Here is a 21,834-nt window from a genome sequence, read left to right on the forward strand (position 1 = left end):
GAAGCTGGGAAAAAGAAAGAAACAGATTTCTTCCCTAGAGTCTCCAGAGGGAACTCAGTCCTGCTGACATAATTTTAGCCTAGTCAGACCTATTTTGGATGTCTGACCTCTGTACCTATAAACTACATGTGACTAATAGAATAGAAACAATATCACAGTGTGATGTTCGCTGCAGCTTTGTAATTGTAGATGCCCTTTCTCATTTTAAAAATTCTTTTATTCCTAGCTTGCTGAATTTTTATCAAAAATATACTGTATTTCATCAAATGCTTTAAAGCCTTTTAGTTTTATAGTTAATTCAAAACTTTTTTACAACTATGAATATAAGTTATAAATATAAAAGAGCTGAAAAGATCTTAGTAACTGCAGTCTTAAGGAAAAGTCACATGGAAATATTATTGAAAACTAAATAGCTGAAATAAAAAATTTAGTAAGTAAACTGAATGCACAGTGGATACAAATGAAGAGCTAATTATTGAACTAGAAGATTATGTTGAATACCAGCCCCAGAAAGCATTAGGAAGGAATAAAGAGATGGTAAATATGAAGTAAAAAGACATGGAGGCTAGAAGTAGAGGTGACAACTGTCATTAAAGAAGAGTCCCAAAGGGAGAGAAAAAATAGAAGGGAGGAAATACTTGTACAAATAATGGCCGTGAATTCCCTAGTTTTAAAGAAAGATAAAATACTTTAGATTGAAAGGGCTTATAGAGTGCTGAACAGTAGAGATAAAAAATATATAACCACAGAAAGATTATAGTGCAATTTAGGAAGATCAAAGACAAAGGAAAATTTTAAAAGCTTCCAGGGAGAAATCGCAGATCACCTACAAAGCAGCAAGAATAGATTGACAATGGCAATCTCAAAAGCCTTACTGGATCCAAGAAGAAAATGGGTTACTCTTTAGAATGTATTGGATAAAAGAATAAAAATAAATTCACTACAACAATGCAAAATATATAGGAAGAAAGCAAAGTTTTACTGTTGTCTAAAAAAGCATAGATGCAAATAATGTTTATCGTTACCAATTCAGAAACTAACGTGGCTAGTAGAGAGAGGCTAAGAGGGAAGTTAGTGCATGCTAAGGCACTTATCTTTGCAGCTGCTGATAAATTTAGGAAGTTGAAAGAGATTAGCAGTCCATTACCAGAACTATTGGCTACAGTCACTTTGTTTCTGTTACCATCTGCAGTAGCAAAATTAGATGCTTCAAGTACTGCATGCCTCCTTGGGGTAAAACTGAAATTATTGCCACAAATACTTCCTATCCTAGTATGCATGCTCATTTGCAAAGCAACTTGACTACTCTTTCCATAGCTAAGCGAAGTCTATTTCTTCACCCTTGGTCTGGTCTTATGACTTGCTTTGGCCAGTGGAATGTGGCTGAAGTGATGTTACACCACTTCTGAGGTTAGTCTTTAAAAGACGTGTCAGTTTCTACGTTCCCTGTCTTGAAAGGCTGCCTGTGAATGTAATCATCAGCAAGACACATAGAAGAGAACTAAGTTGCTAGGCCATCAATAGCACCAGCTGCTAAACATGTGCCTACTGTAAGAATTAGAGAAAGAGGAGAGAAACACAAAGGGTGGCTTGACAGTCAACAAGTTTATTTCAAACCTGGGAGAGACTTATGAACAAGTTAGGTCAGAAGCTGCACCCTCTTACAGACTAAGAGTTTGTAAGGATTCAGGGTGGGAGAATTTATCAGAGGCTTGGACTGCTTCTGTGTCTCTTTGTTGTGCTTATCTGGGAGGGAGAGTTGTGTTTCTGTTCCCATACATCTTTCTGCAGCTGCAGGTGTATCCCCCTACTGTCTACTTTTAGCTTCCCTATCTTAGTGCACCTGAAGGGAAAGGAATGTGCTTATTAAGGCCCACTGTTTTACTGGTGCCCATCGTATGAGGGTGAAGTTTGGCAGTTACCCAAGAGACTTTCCCCCCACCTCCTTCTGTGCCTGAGCTGTCTTATCTGTGTTTTATTGCCTGCTCTTTCTGGCTGCTTGTAGTTAGAAGAGAAGTGATTTTCTTGAAATGAATGAGGCTAGAAAGGGAGCTGGAACTTAAAGTGGCAGTGTTTGTCCCCGATGGCAGTGCTCCTGCTCTATCATTCCAGACCCTATAGTTATAAAAGGACAAGGGGCGATGTGTTCTTTCTGGCCACTTCCTGCTGATGGTGTGGGCAGAGAGCTTTTTGGTCTTGGATTGACTGCAGGAGCAACACGGTCTGTAGATGTTTTTGGGTAGTTGTCTGTGAAATGGCCATGATTCTGTCAGTTAAAATATTTTGAAAAAGGTTAATTAGGCAGGGTAAAAACATTAGTCCTAGGCTTTTCAGCAGAGTTTTTTATTAGGCCCAATTAGTTGAGACAGAAGCAACATTTCTTTCCTAATGACAGGCAGAGGTGCATGTTTGGAAAGACCCATGTGTTATTTTTCACTAATAACTGTTATTCCTGCTATGAGGATAATAATTAAGCAAAATGCTACAGTAATTGAGATTCTTTGTCGGATATTCCACCCTGAGGGTGCTACAGTATATAGTCCTACTGCAAATAGTAGAGTGAGTAAAGCAATTCCCGCAAGGGTGGCATAGTAGTATAATTTCCATTAAAAAAGATTTTAATATTTGGCTTAAAAGGAGAGGTAGAAACGACAGGAAGTATTTGGTGAGGTAAGGATGAGACCGACTAAGATGAGTAGTTTTCACTTAGTTACTTATCTTTTATGATTTTCGGCTTAAGATTTCATTTTTTTTACATTGATAGGATGTTTTTCTGGGCTGTTAGAGGTTGCTTTCTCAGCTCTTTAGGCTTTGACTTAAGTGCAATGTATCCAAGAGTTGATTTCTATAATGGATATAATTTAAACTGTAGAGAATAATAAAAATTGAAAAACATTAGGCAAGACTAGAATTTAAGAACAAGTGTGCTATAGTTTTCTAAACATAATTTTCACTCTTCAGTTTCCCATTTTTATTAAAAGACAAATCGTAGTAGGACTGGTTTGCTTTATTATACTTGGCTTTATTATTTGTATGTAGGGCATCAAGAATAATTAATTGCCACATAGGCCTTTTAAATCGGCTTCGATGGAACTTTGTTTTTTTTTTGTTTTTTTTTATTATTATTATACTTTATGTTTTAGGGTACGTGTGCACAATGTGCAGTTTAGTTACATATGTATACATGTGCCATGCTGGTGTGCTGCACCCATTAACTCGTCATTTAGCATTAGGTATATCTCCTAAAGCTATCCCTCCCCCATCCCCCAACCCCACAACAGTCTCCAGAGTGTGATGTTCCCCTTCCTGTGTCCATGTGTTCTCATTGTTCAGTTCCCACCTGTGAGTGAGAATATGCAGTGTTTGGTTTTTTGTTCTTGCAATAGTTTACTGAGAATGATGATTTCCAATTTCATCCACGTCCCTACAAAGGACATGAACTCATCATTTTTTATGACTGCATAGTATTCCATGGTGTATATGTGCCACATTTTCTTAATCCAGTCTATCATTGTTGGACATTTGGGTTGGTTCCAAGTCTTTGCTATTGTGTGCATGTGTCTTTATAGCAGCATGATTTATAGTCCTTTGGGTATATACCCAGTAATGGGATGGCTGGGTCAAATGATATTTCTAGTTCTAGATCCCTGAGGAATCGCCACACTGACTTCCACAATGGTTGAACTAGTTTACAGTTCCACCAACAGTGTAAAAGTGTTCCTATTTCTCCACATCCTCTCCAGCACCTGTTGTTTCCTGTCGTTTTAATGATTGCCATTGGAACTTTGTTTTATAAAAGAAATTTGAGATAAGACTTGTTAAAGCCAAGCCCAGTCATGGATTTGTACCATTAAATGCCTATGAGTTGGCATTTAATTCCTCTCCTCTTGAGGTTTTAAGATAACTTGGCGTTCCTGGCCTGTCAGAAAGTGACATTCTTTACTTACCACAGATCAGAAACCCTGTACAGGGACTGTGTACACAAGATATGAGGCCAGTTTCCAAGGGCTTTCTTGGCTTCATAAGTCAAGTTTGATTCCTTTAAGGAAAGTGCACCATTCCAGTCAAAGCCTTGGTAAAATAACCAGGTTTTCCAATTGTGTTCTGTTACAAAAGAAAATGTGCTGATGCAAACAACTATATTGTTATAATTTAAGAATACTTATGACTAGTTTTCAAATTCTAGAGGAACTAGGCAGAGAGAAACAAACACACTTTAAATTCTATTTACAGGAGTATACTTAGTTGTTAAAGGCTGTAGGTAGCTTAAGACAAGTTTTCTTGACTGTGAAAAATAAGATAAAGATTAGCAGTGTTCAAAGCAAAAGATAAAAATTTGTTTTTGTTTTCTATTTAGTCCACTTATTAACCTTTGTTTTGCTTGATATTTATAAACATTTTTGCTTTTCATGAGTCCTTTACATTTTGCTGTTGTTGTTGTTGTGAATAACCTGCATTTGAGAGCACTTGTTAAAGTTCCACAGCTTGAATATAAACCATGTTTTGAAGAGAATTAAAACAAAATAACAATTATCTATAAATAACAAGATGTCCAGTTTGGATACAGTTAGAAATGCAATTGACAACAAAATTTGGTAATTTTTGTGGTTTACAGTAACCCAACATAACAATTTTAATTGTGATTAATAGTACATATTTGGACAGGAGAACCTTAGACACCCCATACAGTTTTGTAACTTACGTTAATATTATTCCCTAAAATATAACCTATTAGACATTATTTTGGCAATCTCATGTTGCCAAATAATCCTGTTTACCTCTTTTTCAGATGGTTCAGGGGTCCTGCACAGCACCCAAAAGCTAGGGGTTGGGAAAGACAACCTTGAGACTAAAGTTTGATTTTGGGAAGGCTGTTAAACATATTTAAAATTTAAAACCCTTGATATTATGAAATAGAATTTTAGATTACCGTAAGTTGTTTTTTGTTTGTTTTGTTTTGTTTTGCCAAAATGATGAGTTAACAATCTGGAAAAGCAAAACCCATTTTTTAGCCTTTTGTATTATATGAAATTTCTGTTTAAAAGAGAAAGTTAAATTTTACCCTTGCATTAGTTTGCTATTAATGTTAACCCTAATTGTAATGAAACCTTATAGATAATTTTATTTAATTTTAACCAATTTGATTATGAAGTGAGATTTTTACATACCCGTTATAACCCTTGACAAGTTTTGCTAAATAGTAGATTAGCATTTTAAGAAAATCTTGTGGTGCCTTTATTTTAGTGTTCAATTTACAGAAAAAAACCATATAATACCTGTCTTTTGAGTTTAGTTAATATGTTTACACACAGAGTTTTCTTTGCAGGATTAATTTTTACAATGTTTTTAAAATTAAACCGGTCACTTTATTTAATTTTATGACTTTTTATTCATAAGCAAAATGTACATTTTTATGCCTTCTTATAATTTTTAACTAAAAATACTTTTTACTGTTTTTATACACCTTGCACGCAAATCCCTGTTCAGCAGTTTTAATTACATTTTTGTTGTTGTTGTTGTTGTTGCTGTTGTTTTTTATTTGAGATGGAGTCTTGCTCTGTCGCCCAGGCTGGAGTGCAGTGGCATGATCTGGGCTCACTGCAAGCTCTGCCTCCCAGATTTACTCCATTCTCCTGTCTCAGCCTCCCGAGTAGCTGGAACTACAGGTGCCCGCCACCACGCCCGGCTAATTTTTTTGTATTTTTAGTAGAGACCAGGTTTCACCCTGTTAGCCAGGATGGTCTCGATCTCCTGACCTCATGATCTGCCCGTCTCGGCCTCCCAAAGTGCTGGGATTACAGGCATGAGCCACCGCGCCCGGCCAATTACATGTTATAATGGTAACTTTTAGCAATTTTTAACTTTAATGTAAAACCTGTTTTTTTTTAATTTTCGTTTTTTTGTCAATCACTTGAAACTAAAAACACTGACTCATTTTGTAATTTGGGGGAAGTAGCTCTCAAATATAATGCATTTTTTTTTCAATCCTAAATACGTGGGTAAAATCGGAAGAGGAGTGCTTAGGTAGAAATAAGTAACTACTGAACTGGTGGGAGCAAAGTTCAGCTGGGCAATACTTTTTTTTTGAGACAGAGTCCTGCTCTATCGCCCAGGCTGGAGTGCAGTGAGCGATCTTGGCTCACTGCAACCTCCACCTCCTGGGTTCAAGCAATTCCCTGCCTCAGCCTCCTGAGTAGCTGGGATTACAGGCGCCCGCCACCATGCCTGGCTAATTTTTGTATTTTTAGTAGAGACGGGGGTTTCACCATCTTGGCCAGGCTGCTCTTGAACTCCTGACCTCGTGATCCACTCGCCTCGGCCTCCCAAAAGGCTGGGATTACAGGCGTGAGCCACTGTGCCCGGCCATTGGGCAGTACTCTTTATGACACTGACAAGTGAAGTCTTATTAGTTCCAAAAGTGCTGACTATTTTTGTAGTCACAGAGTAGTTGAAAGGCAAGGCTTACCCAGCTCCTGGCTCCCACATGAACATTATTTATTCAGTATGCCATATTTTCTTTTTTTTTTTTTGAGATGGAGTCTTGCCCTGTCGCCCAGGCTGGAGTGCAGTGGCACAATCACAGCTCACTGAAACCTCCACCTTCCTAGTTCAAGCGATTCTGCTGCCTCAGCCTCCCAAGTAGCCAGGATTACAGGAGCCCGCCACCACACCCGGCTAATTTTTTGTATCTTTAGTAGAGGCAGGGTTTCACCAGGTTGGCCAGGCTGGTCTCTGACTCCTGACCCGTGATCCGCCCACCTCTGCCTCCCAAAGTGCTGGGATTACAGGCATGAGCCACCACACCCGGCCACCAGATTTTCTTAAGGAGCACTAGACACTCAAAATATTTTTACTGGTAGGAAATGAGACTTTCTAGATGTCTAAATTAACTGCCAGTTCTGGTTTATCTTAGGGACATGCTCATTCGAACAGTATTATCGCTCAGTTTAAATCCTAACTTTTGTTCCCTTATGATCTTGTTAAAGTGATGAATATGTTTTGTACAATGAAGACTTTCTTTTGCTTTTTTAGGCTAGAGCTTCAGCATGAGAATTATGCTTTGACACAGAAAATCAGGTCTAAAAAAATATAATAAAGCATTCTGTAAAGAAGGAGACTCTACCTTACAACCCAAAGAGAAAAATGTGTGGCACTAAGGCCTGGTTCCTTCTTCCCTCATTGTTGTGTCATTTTTTCCCCCAACTTTGGGAACTAAAATCTCTTTGCTTAAATGCTGAATTCATAAATCGAAACAGACTCTTGGGTTTTGTTTTAAAGGCAAAGTAATAATACTTCTATGTATTTTATAGGGTTATATAGTATAATAACTCAAATCCATGGTTGGATCTGACTGAACCTACATAGATACTAATCCGAATGACTCATATATAGAAAATGTGCAATATTCTAAGTATAAAAAAATTAAACGGGAGTAGTTTGCTTTGTTTTACAGTATAAATGAAAATAACCTAGATGGTAAACTATTCAATTATCTGAGCAGAAATTATGAATGGAAAGTGTATTCCAGAGCTACATGACTGAGGGACATTTCAACTTGAACTCCCCAGTGGCAAAAGCAGTCTATAAACTAATGCTAGTATATGCACTACTAAAGTGCCAAGTTATGTAACATTTCCTAATCTAATTTTAAAAATGAAAGATTTTCTTTTTTCTTTTTTTTTTTTTTTCACTGTGGAGGGCAATAACACTAAAATCTTCCCCATGGGTACAAGTGAATGATTTAGTTAGTACATTGACATGCTGAACTATTAGTGTTTCTGGGAAGCTGGATTTGATATAAACTTATTTTGAAAAACACGATTTATGAAATTTTATAATAAAATTATCAATAAAGACATTACATTTCCATAAACATTAAATGTGAATATCTGTTGTCATGATTTTAAATGTCAAAGAAAAACTTTTAAAAATTAATATAGTGGCCAGGTGTGATGGCTCACGCCTGTAAGCCCAGCACTTTGGGAGGCCAAGGTGGGCAGATCACGAGGTCAAGAAATCGAGACCATCCTGGCCAGCATGGTGAAACCCTGTCTCTACTAAAAATACAAAAATTAGCTGGGTGTGGTGGCGCATGCCTGTAGTCTCAGCTACCTGGGAGGCTGAAGCAGGAGAATTGCTTGAACCTGGGAGGCAGAGGTTGCAGTGAGCCGAGATTGTGCCACTGCACTCCAGCCTGGCGACAGAGCGAGACTCCGTCTCTAAATAAACAAATAAATATTAATATAGTGATAATATACATGTCCTGTGTTTGCTATTAAATTTAAGACCAAGAACAATGCCCAGATTGATCCCTTCAGTAAGTAAATTTTGAACTGCAATACAGTTTAGTGTGTCTTTGGAAAACAATGTTAGAGCTGAAGAACATACCTAAGAATTAAAACTTAAACCATAAATAGTACTGGTATATCTAAGCACAGCTAACTGGGACATCTAGCAAAAGCACACACACATAATAAAACCCCACAATTTTGCTTCAATAGAAGAATAAAGTAAAATGGCAATATACACAGTATTACTTTGCTTAACATTTTCCTTAAAAATATTTGATTTAAGTGCTTATTTTTCTTGGGCCAGTTAATTAATTAGAGCTCTTTTTAATAGACATTGCACACATAAACACATATATAGCCACACAGACAACCAGCAGAAGATCCAGTAGTTATAAGATTTACATTTGCTAATTTCCTAATGGGATTATTGGCCTCCGGATGAGGCTCTTTAAGAACAGGGCTAGGAAAACAATTTTCAGGGCCTAATAAACAAGCATAGCTGGAAGACAAAGACAGATTTTGAGAGGTACTTATTCACCTTTAATTCCAGTGGCTCCATAAGGACAACGGGGTTTTTTCCAAAATGGGATTTGTGGAGCCTTTTCTGTTTTCCAAGGGAGTCCCAGGTCACCAGAAGTTATTCTAGGGTCTTTTATGCATGCACCAAGAGTGGCAAGACAGAGTGAAGAAAAGTAATTTTGACTGAGAAAAAACAAAAAACCTTTTTTAGGAAAACAAGATTTATGAAGAGAAAAACATAAAGGCCTTTTGAATATTCTTAGCTTGGATATCCATTTTAATTAAGCTGAACACTTTTTTATTAAGGGTGAGGTTAGAATTATACAGATGTTATGCCAAGTTAGATTAAAGGATTGGGTTATGTGCAGGAATTCCCTGTGATAATGAGAGGGATTTTTAGAGAAAGATCCCAGAAGCTGTTCGATCTGCCACAAATCAGACATGAAGAGGGGAACATGAACGCGAGCAATGCCTTTAACCCTGGCCACTTCTGGAGAGGGAGAATGGCAGAGGAGGTTTGACTGCTTGGAGTAGTTTTTGAAAAGGTGGAGAAGGAGGAGGGGTGGGGTTTAAAGTAGAAGAAAGCCTGAATATGGAGAACCTCTTGCCATTTGCCATTTCTGGTGATAAAGTTGTTAAGGTCCCTGATAATTTGAAAGTTAAAGGTGCCGTATTTGGGCCATCGGCTGTTATTATCTAGTCTGTATTGGGGCCAAGCCATGTTGCAGCAGAAAATTAAACACTTTGGCTTTAGGTTTCCACGTAAGCCAAGTCTGGAGAGGTTGCGAAGATGACAGTTCAGTGGGGAGGATGTAGGAATGTGGGATTGTTTGGCACCCATACGGACTGGTAAAAGGAAGCCAAGGGTGGTGGTCTTTTTTCTAGGTGTCCCCAGACAAAAGACAGAGACCCAGAACCCTCTTTCTGAAAGAGGCCAGTTAAGCTGAGAAGGAACTGGGCATTCCCCAAGATTTTCTCTAGCTTAGTCCCATTGGTCCTCCAAGGACCTGGATGGCAGGCTGGACTTTCTCTGGTACCAGGAGGAAGCCAGGAGAAGGCAGATCTTACCAGCTGGCTGAGTTCGTGTCCGATGTTGGATATTCCAGTTGGAATTGGCAAAGGGCCTCCCAGACTGGAGCCATGTGAGGAAGAGAGAAAGAGAGAGAGAGAGGAAGAGGGAGCAAGGGTTAGGGAGTGAATACCCGTTGCCGGTGGTTGGAGGTGGATTCCTGAGACCTAAGGGTTTTGAGAGCCCTGGCCTTAGCCTAGCAGTCCCCTTCAGGTTAGTTGTCCTCACACAAATCGCTTGAAAAGTGAAGTGAGAGAAAAGACAGGGGCAGATACCCTCAGGATCCAGGAGTTAACTCAGGATGAGCTGCCATTGCTTACTGCTTCCTGGGTTGCAAGAGAGCCTCTGCCCCCAACACCTGCCCTTGGTTTCAGCACCAAATGTAAGAATTAAAGAAAGGGGAGAGAAACACGAAGGGTGGCTTGATAGTCAACAGGTTTATTTCAAACCTGGGAGAGACTTCTGACCAAGTTAGGTCAGAAGCCGCACTCTATTTTTTTTTTTTTTTTTTTTTTTTGAGACGGAGTCTCACTCTGTTGCCCAGGCTGGAGTGCAGTGGCACGATCTCGGCTCACTGCAAGCTCCGCCTCCCGGGGTTCACGCCATTCTCCTGCCTCAGCCTCCTGAGTAGCTGGGACTACAGGTGCCCACCACCACGCCTGGCTAATTTTTTATATTTTTAGTTGAGACGGGGTTTCACCGTGTTAGCCAGGATGGTCTCGATCTCCTGACCTCGTGATCCGCCCGCCTCGGCCTCCCAAAGTGCTGGGATTACAGGCGTGAGCCACCACGCCCGGCCAGAAGCCGCACTCTCTTACAGACTAAGAGTTTTTAAGAATTCAGGGTAGGAGAGTTTATCAGAGGCTTGGACTGCTTCTGTGTCTCTTTGTTGTGCTTACCTGGGAGGGAGAGCTGTGTGTTTGTTCCCTTACATCTTTCTGCAGCTGCAGGCATATCCCCCGAGTCTGCTTTTAGCTTTTCTATCTTAGTGCCCCTGAAGGGAAAGGAATGTGCTTATTAAGGCCCACTGTTTTACTGGTCCCCATTGTATGATGGTGAAGTTTGGCAGTTACCCAAGAGACTTTCCCCTCACCTCCCTCTGTGCCCGAGCTGTCTTATCTGTGTTTTACTGTCTGCTCTTTCTGTCTGCTTTAGTTAGAAGAGAAGTGATTTCCTTGAAATGCGTGAGGCTAGAAAGGGAGCTGGAACTTAAAGTGGCGGTGTTTGTCCCAGATGACGGTGCTCCTGCTCTATCACCTATAGCACTAAATTCAGCACCTAAAGAGACCAAAAAAAATGAGGATAGGAACTGCCCAAACACCCCTTGGAATCCTGAGGAAGAATAAATCATTGTTTTAAGTCGCAAATTTTGGGGGACAGTTTATTATGCACAATAGACAACTGATAGATTCCCCTTTTACCTTTGTTCGTAATTCAAGTCTCATAGAAGTATATCTGATTGAGGAATATGTAATTACATCCAAAATCACAGTTACCATGAAATCCATGAAGTGCTTTGAGTTTTCCAACCTCTGAAGGATTGGAGGGGCATTAAAATAGACCATGAAGGAAATACATGAACTATATACTAATTTGAAAACCTAGGTAAGATAGATCTTTAAGCAAGCTGGTCTACATACTAGAAGAAGAGGGGGAAAAGTCCAACTCACAAAATGAGGCTAGCATAACCTTTACTCCAGAATCAGAGAGAGGAAATAGAACAAGAAAAGCAGAGTCATTATGATTTTAAAACACATATGTGAATTTCACTAACTAAACCCAACATTTTATTAAAAATGGCATCATCATTAAGTAGGGCTTTTCTCAAAAACTCAATGGCATGAATTTATGGCAGTGAGCCAAACTATCAATGTAATTCACACATTAATGGAAGAAAAAAGAAATATAATGTTAATATATGCAGAAAAAGCGACTGATGAAGCTGAACCCTGATTATAACAAAAATTATCAGAATAGAGGGAAATGTTCTTATTTGATAGAAGTTGCATACAAAACCCTACAGCAAACATTAATGGAGAAACTTTAGGCACATCCCCTTTAAGACTGGAAATATTACACAGATGCCCATTGTTACCACATACAAATATGATCATTTTCTTTGTATACCATGATGTGAAAAAAATTGCAATCACTGGTGTAAAGTATCTAAGACTTAACCTAGCAATGAATGCACGAGATCTTTATGAAGACAACAAAAGAGGCTCTATATAAATGTAGGAATATAACTCATTTATGGTACTGCCAGTGTAATATTGTAAGATGTCAGTACTCCCTACATTTACAAATTCATTGCAATCCCAATGAAAGTTCCAGAGAGTTGTTTGAGAACATTGAAAAACATATTCTAAAATTTATATAGAGGAATAAAAAATGCTAAATCACAAATCCACAAATAGCTAAATCAATTTTGAAATGATTCTGAAATCTAGGAAAAACATATAAAACAATGCAACAGAATAAGAAATGTAGAAATAGATGCATGTGTATATGGGAAGTGGATATTTGATAAGAATGGTCCCAAATACCAGTGGAGAAAGTATATAATTGAGATAATTGAGGCATGTAGAAAATGTGAACAAAATTATAGGGCTAATAGATGAAAGTGTTGGAGAATATCTTTGTGACCTTTGGGTCACAAAAGGCAGAATGTCAGTAACCATTTGGCAAAAAAATTGATCAAATTTGACTACAAGAAAAGTAAGCATTTTTGTTTAATAGGGACACTTGAGGTCAGGTGCCTGATAAAAGATATTTACAAGGAACTTAAGTCAATACAGAATTAATATCAAAATTTGACCAAGAACTTTTACAAATGAGAAAAAATAGAAATGCAGCAGAATTTTGGCAAAATCTAATCCAACAGCATTTTGGCAAAAACTTTAATAGGCAATTCATAGAAGGGAAACATCTGAAAGGCTAGCAGTATATAAAAGTCATTTATGGCCAGGCACGGTGGCTCACACTTGTAATTCCAGTACTTTGGGAGGCCGAGGTGGGTGGATCACCTGAGGTCAGGAGTTTGAGACCAGCCTGGCCAACATGGTGAAACCCCATCTCTACTAAAAGTGCAAAAATTAGCCAGACATGGTGGCATGTGCCTGTAATCCCAGCTACTCTGGAGGCTGAGGCAGGAGAATCACTTGAACAGGGGAGGTGGAAGTTGCAGTGAGCCAAGACCATGCCACTGCACTCCAGCCTGGGCAACAGAGTGAGACTCCATCAAAAAAAAAAAAAAAACTCATTTGTAATCAGAGAAAGACAAATTAAGACAACTATGAACTTCTTTACATCTATCAGAGTGGCAAAAATTAGAAAGTCAGATATTATCAAGTGTTGGTGAGAACAGCAGAGTACAGGAACTGTCATGGCAGAGGACAAGCTGATACATGCTTTCTGGAAACAATCTGGCTATGCTTAGTGAAATTAAGTATGCATATTCCCTGGTACATAGCAACACCACTTGTGGTTCCATATTCCAGAAAGTAATTCACATAAATTTGTAAGGTTTATGAATCTATAGCTATGTAACCCTATCGTTATGTGTGTCTCTATATAGCAAAATGATTTGACCTAGAAAGTCTTAAGCAAAAAAGTGAAAAATAGATTGAAATTTATAATTTAATACCATTTACATAAATAAAAGCAACCAGAATTTTTTTCACGTAGAAAATATATGAAAAATAACATTATGTATTTACAATTGTGATGAGGCCCATTAACAAATCAATTCTGCATCATCTGTATGACATCTTAATTGTAGAGACAAGGATTTTTTTTTTTTTTTTTTGGTTCCCATTAGTACTCCTTTAGCTGTGGGCCAAAGAAATGAACAAGTCACACTTAACGTGTCAAATAAGCCTGGTGTGGTGGCTCACACCTGTAATCCCAATACTGTGAGAGGCTGAGGTGGGCGGATGGCTCAAGCCCAGGAGTCTGAGACTAGCTTGAGCAACATGGTGAAACCCTGTCTCTACTAAAAATACAAAAAAATTAGCCAGTGGGGTGGCTCATGCCTACAGTCCCAGCTACTCAGGAGGCTGAGGTGGGAGGATCACTTGAACCTGGGAAGTCGGGGCTGCAGTGAGCCGAGATCATGCCACTGCCCCCTAGCCTGGGCAACAGAGTAAGACCCTGCCTCAAAAAACAAAAACAAAACAAAACAAAACAAAAAAGGTCAAATGAAAACCAAAGGTTAAACTAATACACCATATGAAGGCTTTGAATTGTTAGAATCAAGTAGTAAAGGATTTAATATATCAAAGCACCCATGGTTTTTAAGTGATCTTGACCTCAAAATCAGCCTCTCTCTTTAAGGGTCTTTATCATATTCATGCAGTCATGATTGATTTCAGTAAAACATCATCCATCCTATGTAATTCAACTTAATTTGTTTAGTGTGTTTTGAATTAAATTTTTATTGTTTTTAATTAAGGGACATATGCCTGATTAATTCTATTTCTGTATGTAAGTAACATAATAAAAATATCCAGCATAAAAATGTGAAGTTAACCCTGGGGATCTGAGAGATTTATATTCACTTAAAAGTACACACTTCTCAAGTTTGAAAATCTCCACAAGAATGTGCAGTACACCTCTTTGACTCTGGTGTGTGACACAGCACCTGGGACAGCATTCAAATTATAGTCTCTGTGGATAGTGTAGGCAGCACACAGCTTGCTGGGCTGTATGCAGAGGTGCTGACAGCATGTGATGGAACCTCACGCAACCAACTTCAAAAGGGAAACATTTCATTTAAAGTCCTAATAATCGCAGATTTATTTGGGTGACAAAGTGAAGTTTTAGATGAATGCAAACATTTTAGGTTGAGGAGCTGACCCCTTGGGATGATTTCATTTAATTAGATTATTTTCCTAATAGTCCACAGTTGAAATATATTGCCCTGTGGGAAGAGGTTCTGATTTGCCGGTGGAAATGAGGAGGTGGTAATTTTTGATGGTGGGAAACTTGGAGGCAATGGACAGGCAGAGTAGGATGTGGGCAGGAAGAGGTCCCTAAGTTATGCCCAGAAGAAGTATTAAACTTTTGGACAGCTGAGAAAATGAAGAAGGACAGTGCTGAAAACAAACTTCGTTTAAGAAAAAAATTGCCTTTAACTGTCTTCACTTTCTCTTTATTCAATAGCCTTGTCTCTGCAGAACTTAGAGAGTACTGTTTTCCAATTCATTATTCTTGTGGACTAAAATCAAGGGTCCTTAACCTGTGATCCAAGGATCCCTTAAGGAGTTCATGGATAGAATCCAAGGAATCCATAACTTTGGATGGAAAAACATTTCCTGTAACTGAAGTTTAGCATTTTCTTCAATTGTGAATGTTGGGAACAAAATGCAGTAGTATTAGTTATATTATTACAGCTTTTGCAAAAATCCTGTGATATAATTCTCACTCCTCACTACTTCAGAATTATAGTAGTTACTAGACTTTTTGATAGCTCTTCTTATCTAATCTGTTCAAGAAGAATATATAATACTATGTCACACATATGGTTTAAAAAATCTTTTTTTCTTTTCTTTTGAGATGGAGTCTCGTTTGTCACCCAGGCTGGAGAGCAGTGGTGCAATCTTGGCTCACTGCAACCTCTGCCTCCTGGGTTCAAGCGATTTTCCTGCTTCATCCTCCCAAGTAGCTGGGATTACAGGTGCGCACCACCACGCCTAGCTAATTTTTTTGTATTTTTAGTAGAGATGGGGTTTTGCCATGTTGCCCAGGCTGGTCTCGAACTCCTGAGCTCAGGCAATCCACCCACCTCAGCCTCCCAAAGTGCTAGGATTACAGGCGTGAGCCACTGTGTCCAGCCTTGGTTTTTAAATATTTTGATAATTTTTGCCATAGACTGAATCATATCCTCCCAAATCCATATGTTGGTGTTCTAAACCCCAATGCGACTGTGTTTGGAGATAGGGCTTTTAAAGGTAATTAAGGTTAAATGAGGTCATAAGAGACCTTAATCCAATAGGATTAGTGGTTTTCTAAGAAAAGGATGTCCTCATTTCCCACCCCTTTTCCTTCTCTGCACTAGAAGCACTAAAGAAAGGCCATGTGAACACACAGCATGAAGGTGGCCTTCTGCAAGCCAGAGGCCTCACGAGGAACTAACTCTGTCAGCACCTTGATCTTAGATTCCCAGCTTCCAGCAGCATGAGAAAATAAATTTCTGTTGTTTAAGCCACCCAGTCTAAAGTATTTTGTTATGGCAGCCCAAGCTGCCATACAAGTGCATTTTCATACAATTGGTTTTGTTTTGAATATGCATTTTATTTTACATATTTAAAATACTGGTCTGAGAAGGGGTTCGTAGGCTTCACCAGACTGCCGGAGGAATGCATGGCATAGAAGTGGACAAGAACCCCTGGGCTCACTGGGTTCTCTGGGTGAGGCTGCTGTTTTCCTTGCTTGCATCTACTTTGGAGGCTGGAAATGAAACCACTCAACTCCCCAGCCTCTCTTGCAGTTAAAAACAGACTTGTGTCTGAGCTCTGGTCAGTGAGGGATAAGAGAGGCCTGATGAGATGTTCCATAGGAGGAATTTCCTTCTGGAATAGAATGAAAAAGTCTTTTGAGCATAGACATTTTTGCCTTTCTTTGCCTGTTTTTCTGCCTGGATCATGATGCAGTGTCTAGATGTGGAACAACAATTTTGCAATTCTGAGAGTTGCATGTCAAACACAGCAGCCTTGACAGCATGCTGGAGCTGATGCATCGGTCTTGGCTGACCACTTCTGGGTGTTCTGTCACATGAGGAAACTCAACACATTTGGCCAAGCCTCTGTAATTCTGTGTCTGTTATTTGAAGCTGAGAGTAATGCTAACTGATAATCCTAGCAAATTAAGACTCATGTCTAGCAGTGTTTCTCAGACTGGGATCCCTGGACACCCAGAGTCCATGAATGTGTTCTTGAGAATTTGAGAGCTCTCAAAGCATTCTTTCAGTATTGCGTGCTCATGTTGATGATAATCCAAAATATATACATAGAAATAAGAAAAAAAATAATATATACATATATACACATAGATTTGTCTGTTATAAACCCTAAAGTCTCTTAGTCTTATTTTATTTATTTATTTATTTTTTGAGACAGAGTCTCGCTCTGTCACCCAGGCTGGAGTGCAATGGCAGGATCTCGGCTCACTGCAGCCTCCACCTCCTGGGCTCAAGTGTTTCTCATGCCTCAGCCTCCTGAATAGCTGGGATTACAGGTGCATGCCACCATGCCCAACTAATTTTTTTGTATTTTTGGTAGAAACGGGTTTTCACCATGTTGGCCAGGCTGGTCTCGAACTCCTGATCTCAAGTGATCTACCCAAACAAAAGTGATCTACCCTACCAAAACAAAAGGGCCTTGGCCTCCCAAAATGCTAGGATTACAGGCAAGAGCCATGACGCCCGGCTAGCCTCTTACTCTTAATAGGTGATATTTGCACTTATGAGACATTTTTATAGACTAAGACTTTAAGTCTGTGTTTTTCAAGTTGGATCTATTGTAGGGATGTGGGCTGCATTTATAAGCATCTTTGAGAAATTATTTTCATCCTAATAGTAGGGTCCCTATTTACTGAGTTGTAGAAAAACTGATTCATGACAAAATACCTGGGAAAAATTCAGTTTGAGTTCCAAACTAACAATTTAGAAATGAACTTCCAGAAAGCAATCCCATTCATCAATCAAGGACAGCTGTGGCAGAGTTAAGAGCATGGGTTTTGAAGTCCACAGATCTGGACCCAAGTGCTGACTTATGAGCACTTACTGGCTTGGTGGCCCTTGACATATTCTGGAAGTTTACGGACCTTCAGCGTCATCATGTGGGATAATTGTCTTTACTTTACAGAGTTGTTGTAGCAATTAAGTGAAGTGATGAGTATCAAGCGCTTCACAGAGTCCAGTACACAACAGGCATACGATAAATGCTGATTACCGTTCTGTTCGTTTGTTCTGTTTTGTTTTGTTTAGTTTTTGAGATGGAGTTTCACTCTTCTTGCCCAGGCTGGAGTGCAATGGTGCAATCTCGGCTCACCGCAACCTCTGCCTCTCAGGTTCAAGCAATTCTCCTGCCTCAGCCTCCCGAGTAGCTGGGATTACAGGTATGTGCCACCACGCCCAGCTAATTTTGTATTTTTAGTAGAGATGGGATTTTTCCATGTTGGTAAGGCTGATGTTGAACTCCCAACCTCAGGTGATGCTGCCCTCCTTGGCCTTCCAAAGTGCTGGGATTATAGGCGTGAGCCACTGCGCCCGGCACGATTCCATTTTGATATCAAATACCTAGTGAAGAATCACTCAGATTACAATTGCTTTTTTTTTTTTTTTTTTTTTGAGATGGAGTCTCGCACTGTTGCCTGGGCTGGAGTGCAATGGTGGGATCTCAGCTCACTTCAACCTCCACCTCCCAGGTTCAAGCGATTCTCCTGCCTCAGCCTCCCGAGTAAGTGGGATTACAGGCACCTGCCACCACGCCCAGCTAATTTTTTGTATTTTTAGTAGACACAGGGTTTCACTATGTTGGCCAGGCTGGTCTCGAACACCTGGCCTCGTGATCCGCCTGCCTCAGCCTCCCAAAGTGCTAGGATTACAGGCATGAGCCACCGCGCTCGGTCTACAATCACTTTTTATTATTGGCTCGTCTAAAGTCATGGGATAGAGAAGGTGAATAGCAAAATAGAAAGAAAAGGAGGAAAAGGTAGAAGGCAAGGGGAAAACTATTGGTTTTAGATCTTTATCCTGGTCCTGTCAATGATCAGGTAATTGGAAGGATCAAAATTAGGCCAAACTTGGTAATTGGGCCAAAATTGAACCAAAGTTTGTGTCAAGAAGACCTGGGGCAGAGATATGTGACTAAATCATTTGGAATATGCCCAGACCCCAAGAATATTTATGCCCAACTTGAATGCTAACCAGAAGTCCCTTACTGTAGAAGATTGTAAGGTTGTTGTTTTTTTGCCCCGACACCAAAATATTGATGTATTTTCCAACACCAATTCTCCAATTCTCTGACACCAACTCGATGTTCAACAATTCAATTATATTCTGTCACTAATTCCTGCAGCTATCAGCAGGCCCCACAGGTAAAGGATTCAGTCTCACAAGATTGCCCCCCAACCCACTTCAGTTGCCAGCTACAATGGGGTGCTCAGACCATCCACACTTCTGCCTGGTTGACTGCAGATTTAGGGATTCCCATGACTCTTTTCTCAGTTTTGGTAATTTGCTAAAACTGCTCACAAAACTCAGGTAGACATTTTACTTAACATTTCCTGGTTTATTATAAAGGCTACAACTCAGAGACAGACAAATGAAAGCAATGCATAGAGCAGGGTATGTTGAGTAGTTGGTGGCACAGAACTTCCAGGCCCTCTCTAGGCATACCACCCTCCCGGCACCTCCATGTGTTCACCGACCCCGAAACTCATTGCCTACCATTCAGGAGGCTTTATAACCCATTTCCAGGCCCCTTCCATCCGTGGGAGGCCAGTGGGTGAGGCTAAGAGTTCCCACCCTCTTTAGTCTTTCTAGTGACCAGAGGCTAGTTAGAACCACCCTAAGTCACTGCAGTAACACAAACTCAGGTGTAGTACTAGATATAGTGGAAGATGGCATGTTATGAGTAAAAGCAGAAACTCCCCTCACTCAGGAAATTCCCAGGGTTTTAGGAGCCCTGTGCCAGGAATAGAGTACAAAAATCAAACAGGTTTGTGTATATCACAGAAATATTCCAGGTAAACTGGATGACTGTTTAGTTTGTGCTGCTGGAATACAATACCTGAGACTGGGTAATCCATAAAGAATAGACATTTATTTCTCACAGTTTTGGAGGCTGTCTGATGGGGGCCTGGTCTCCGCTTACAAGATGGCACCTTGAACACTGCATCCTACAGAGGGAGGAACAGTTTTCTTCACATGGCCAAAGAATTGTTGGGGGTGGGGACCAAACTGGCCCTTGTATAATGAACCCACTCCCACAATAATGGTATTAACTCATTCACAAGGGCAGAGTCCTCTTGGCCCAATCACCACATAAAGGGGCTACCTCTTGGCTGGGCGAGGTGGCTCACGCCTGTAATCCCAGCAATTTGGGAGGCCAAGGTGGGCAGATCACGAGGTCAGGAGATTGAGACCATCCTGGCTAACACGGTGAAACCCCATCTCTGCTAAAAATAGCAAAAAAAAAAAAAAAAGCCAGGCGTGGTGGCAGGCACGTGTAGTCCCAGCTACCTGGGAGGCTGAGGCAGGAGAATGGCGTAAACCTGGGAGGCGGAGCTTGCAGTGAGCCGAGATTGCGCCACTGCACTCCAGCCTGGGCGACAGAGCGAGACTCCGTCTCAAAAAAAAACCAAAAAACAAAACAACAACAACAAGAAAAGGGCCACCTTTTAATACTATTACAATGGCAGTAAGTTTCCAACACATAGGCTTGCAGGGAACACATTCAAACCATTGCAATGACCAAATTATAAGAAGATTCTTCTGCTTTCTTGGACTCAAAAACATGGACATTTATTTATAAATCACACCTGGCCATCACCGAGTCCCCAGTTTGCCAACAAGATAATTCAATCTGTAGCCCCCAACTTGGCATCACATCTCACCTCAGGATGCACTTGTGAGATGTCGTGTTGGGTTGTGCTCCACTGGGGAGCAGGGGGGTGCTCAATCTGAAGGCTCACAAGCAATGCACAACCATGTTTGGTTAGAAACCTCTTGGGAATATTTGTAGGGAAAGAAGGTTCTAGATGTGTTTTGGCAAGGCAAGGGTTTTCCCAACTTCAGTCTTCACCCTGTGAGATTCTCGGGCTGCCAGTCCAGGGGTCTTTGTTCCTGGACCACAGGAGGTGATAATGCAAATTAGAATAAGAACAGCTGTTTGGTTTTTTTTGCAGGAAAGTGAATCTTGAGTAGAGACACCCAGAGATGGAAGGCAGATAGAATCACAGCAACCTTAGGTGACAGTATAAGAATTCTCATTCCTGAGAATTTTGGGTTTCTGTGGCTCTCTCCCCTTGGCTTGATTGTTCAGATTGACCAACAATTTCATGAGTTACTTACTACTGCTCCAGTGAGTTTCTTTTGTGCTCCAGTTAGGCCGAGGTTAATACCTGCACCAAATAACCATAATTGATACTTTTTTCTGTTGTATTGAAGCTAATCATTTATATGTTAGTCTTAACATATAAGGTTGTGTATATCCTGAGGGCAAGATCAGGTCCTGTTCCTTTTTGTCTCTCCAGGGCCTGCACAATGCTTGGCTTGTAGAAGGTACTGAATAGCTCCTAATTGTATTAATGGATACGATTTTTCTTTGTCTGATCTTTGGCAAATTCATTTGTCTATTACTTAAGTGGATATCTCTGTCCACACCTACACTTTTCCTTACTTGGGATCTTAAATAGCCACAGAAAATTAAGTGAGAAGAGTGAGTGTGCTCTGAGGATGGTTTTGAGGGACTCTTATGAGGATTATAGTAAAATAATTTTATGTTGTTTATTCTCACTATCCAGATACCTTTTACTCTAAATTTCTGCCAGCATGCTGATTTGTTGAGATTTGCAACACTAGAATTTTCCAGCAGAGCAGAGTATTGCTAGAGCTTGTATCTCAAGCTTCTCTAGAACTGGCAACCTCCTTGGAGTGGCTCTTGAAGGCAATGCCCTTTTCCCAGGTAGTGGCAATGGGAAATCACTTTTCTGAGTGTCGTGGACACAGGTGGGAAGCCTTCGATTTCAGCCTAGGGTCATCTTCTATTCCAGGAAATGTTGGCTGTTTTCCACTTAAACTTGTTCATGCTTTTCAGGTCCCAGCTGTAGTCTTCAGAGATATTTGAAAATTAGCTGGTCTAAAACATGATTCTGGCAACCAGTAAAATGATAAAGTAGAAACTATTTATAAAAACAATACTTAAATTACGTATTTCAAATATGTAAATT

The 21,834-nt window shown here is 40.0% G+C and overlaps 1 protein-coding gene across 3 annotated transcripts in view; it reads left to right on the forward strand.

Moving 5' to 3' along the window:
• Positions 1 to 21,834, forward strand: part of SHC3 (SHC adaptor protein 3) — a 306,014-nt gene that overhangs the window by 4,869 nt on the left and 279,311 nt on the right. For all 3 annotated transcript variants that reach the window (XM_055091804.2, XM_024930043.4, XM_034967681.3), the window contains one exon: positions 17,867 to 17,997. The gene's annotated coding sequence lies outside the window, so the exon portion shown is untranslated. The remainder of the gene's footprint in view (positions 1 to 17,866; positions 17,998 to 21,834) is intronic.

Source organism: Pan paniscus, chromosome 11 (assembly GCF_029289425.2).
Source record: "Pan paniscus chromosome 11, NHGRI_mPanPan1-v2.0_pri, whole genome shotgun sequence".
Classification (NCBI taxonomy): domain Eukaryota; kingdom Metazoa; phylum Chordata; class Mammalia; order Primates; family Hominidae; genus Pan; species Pan paniscus.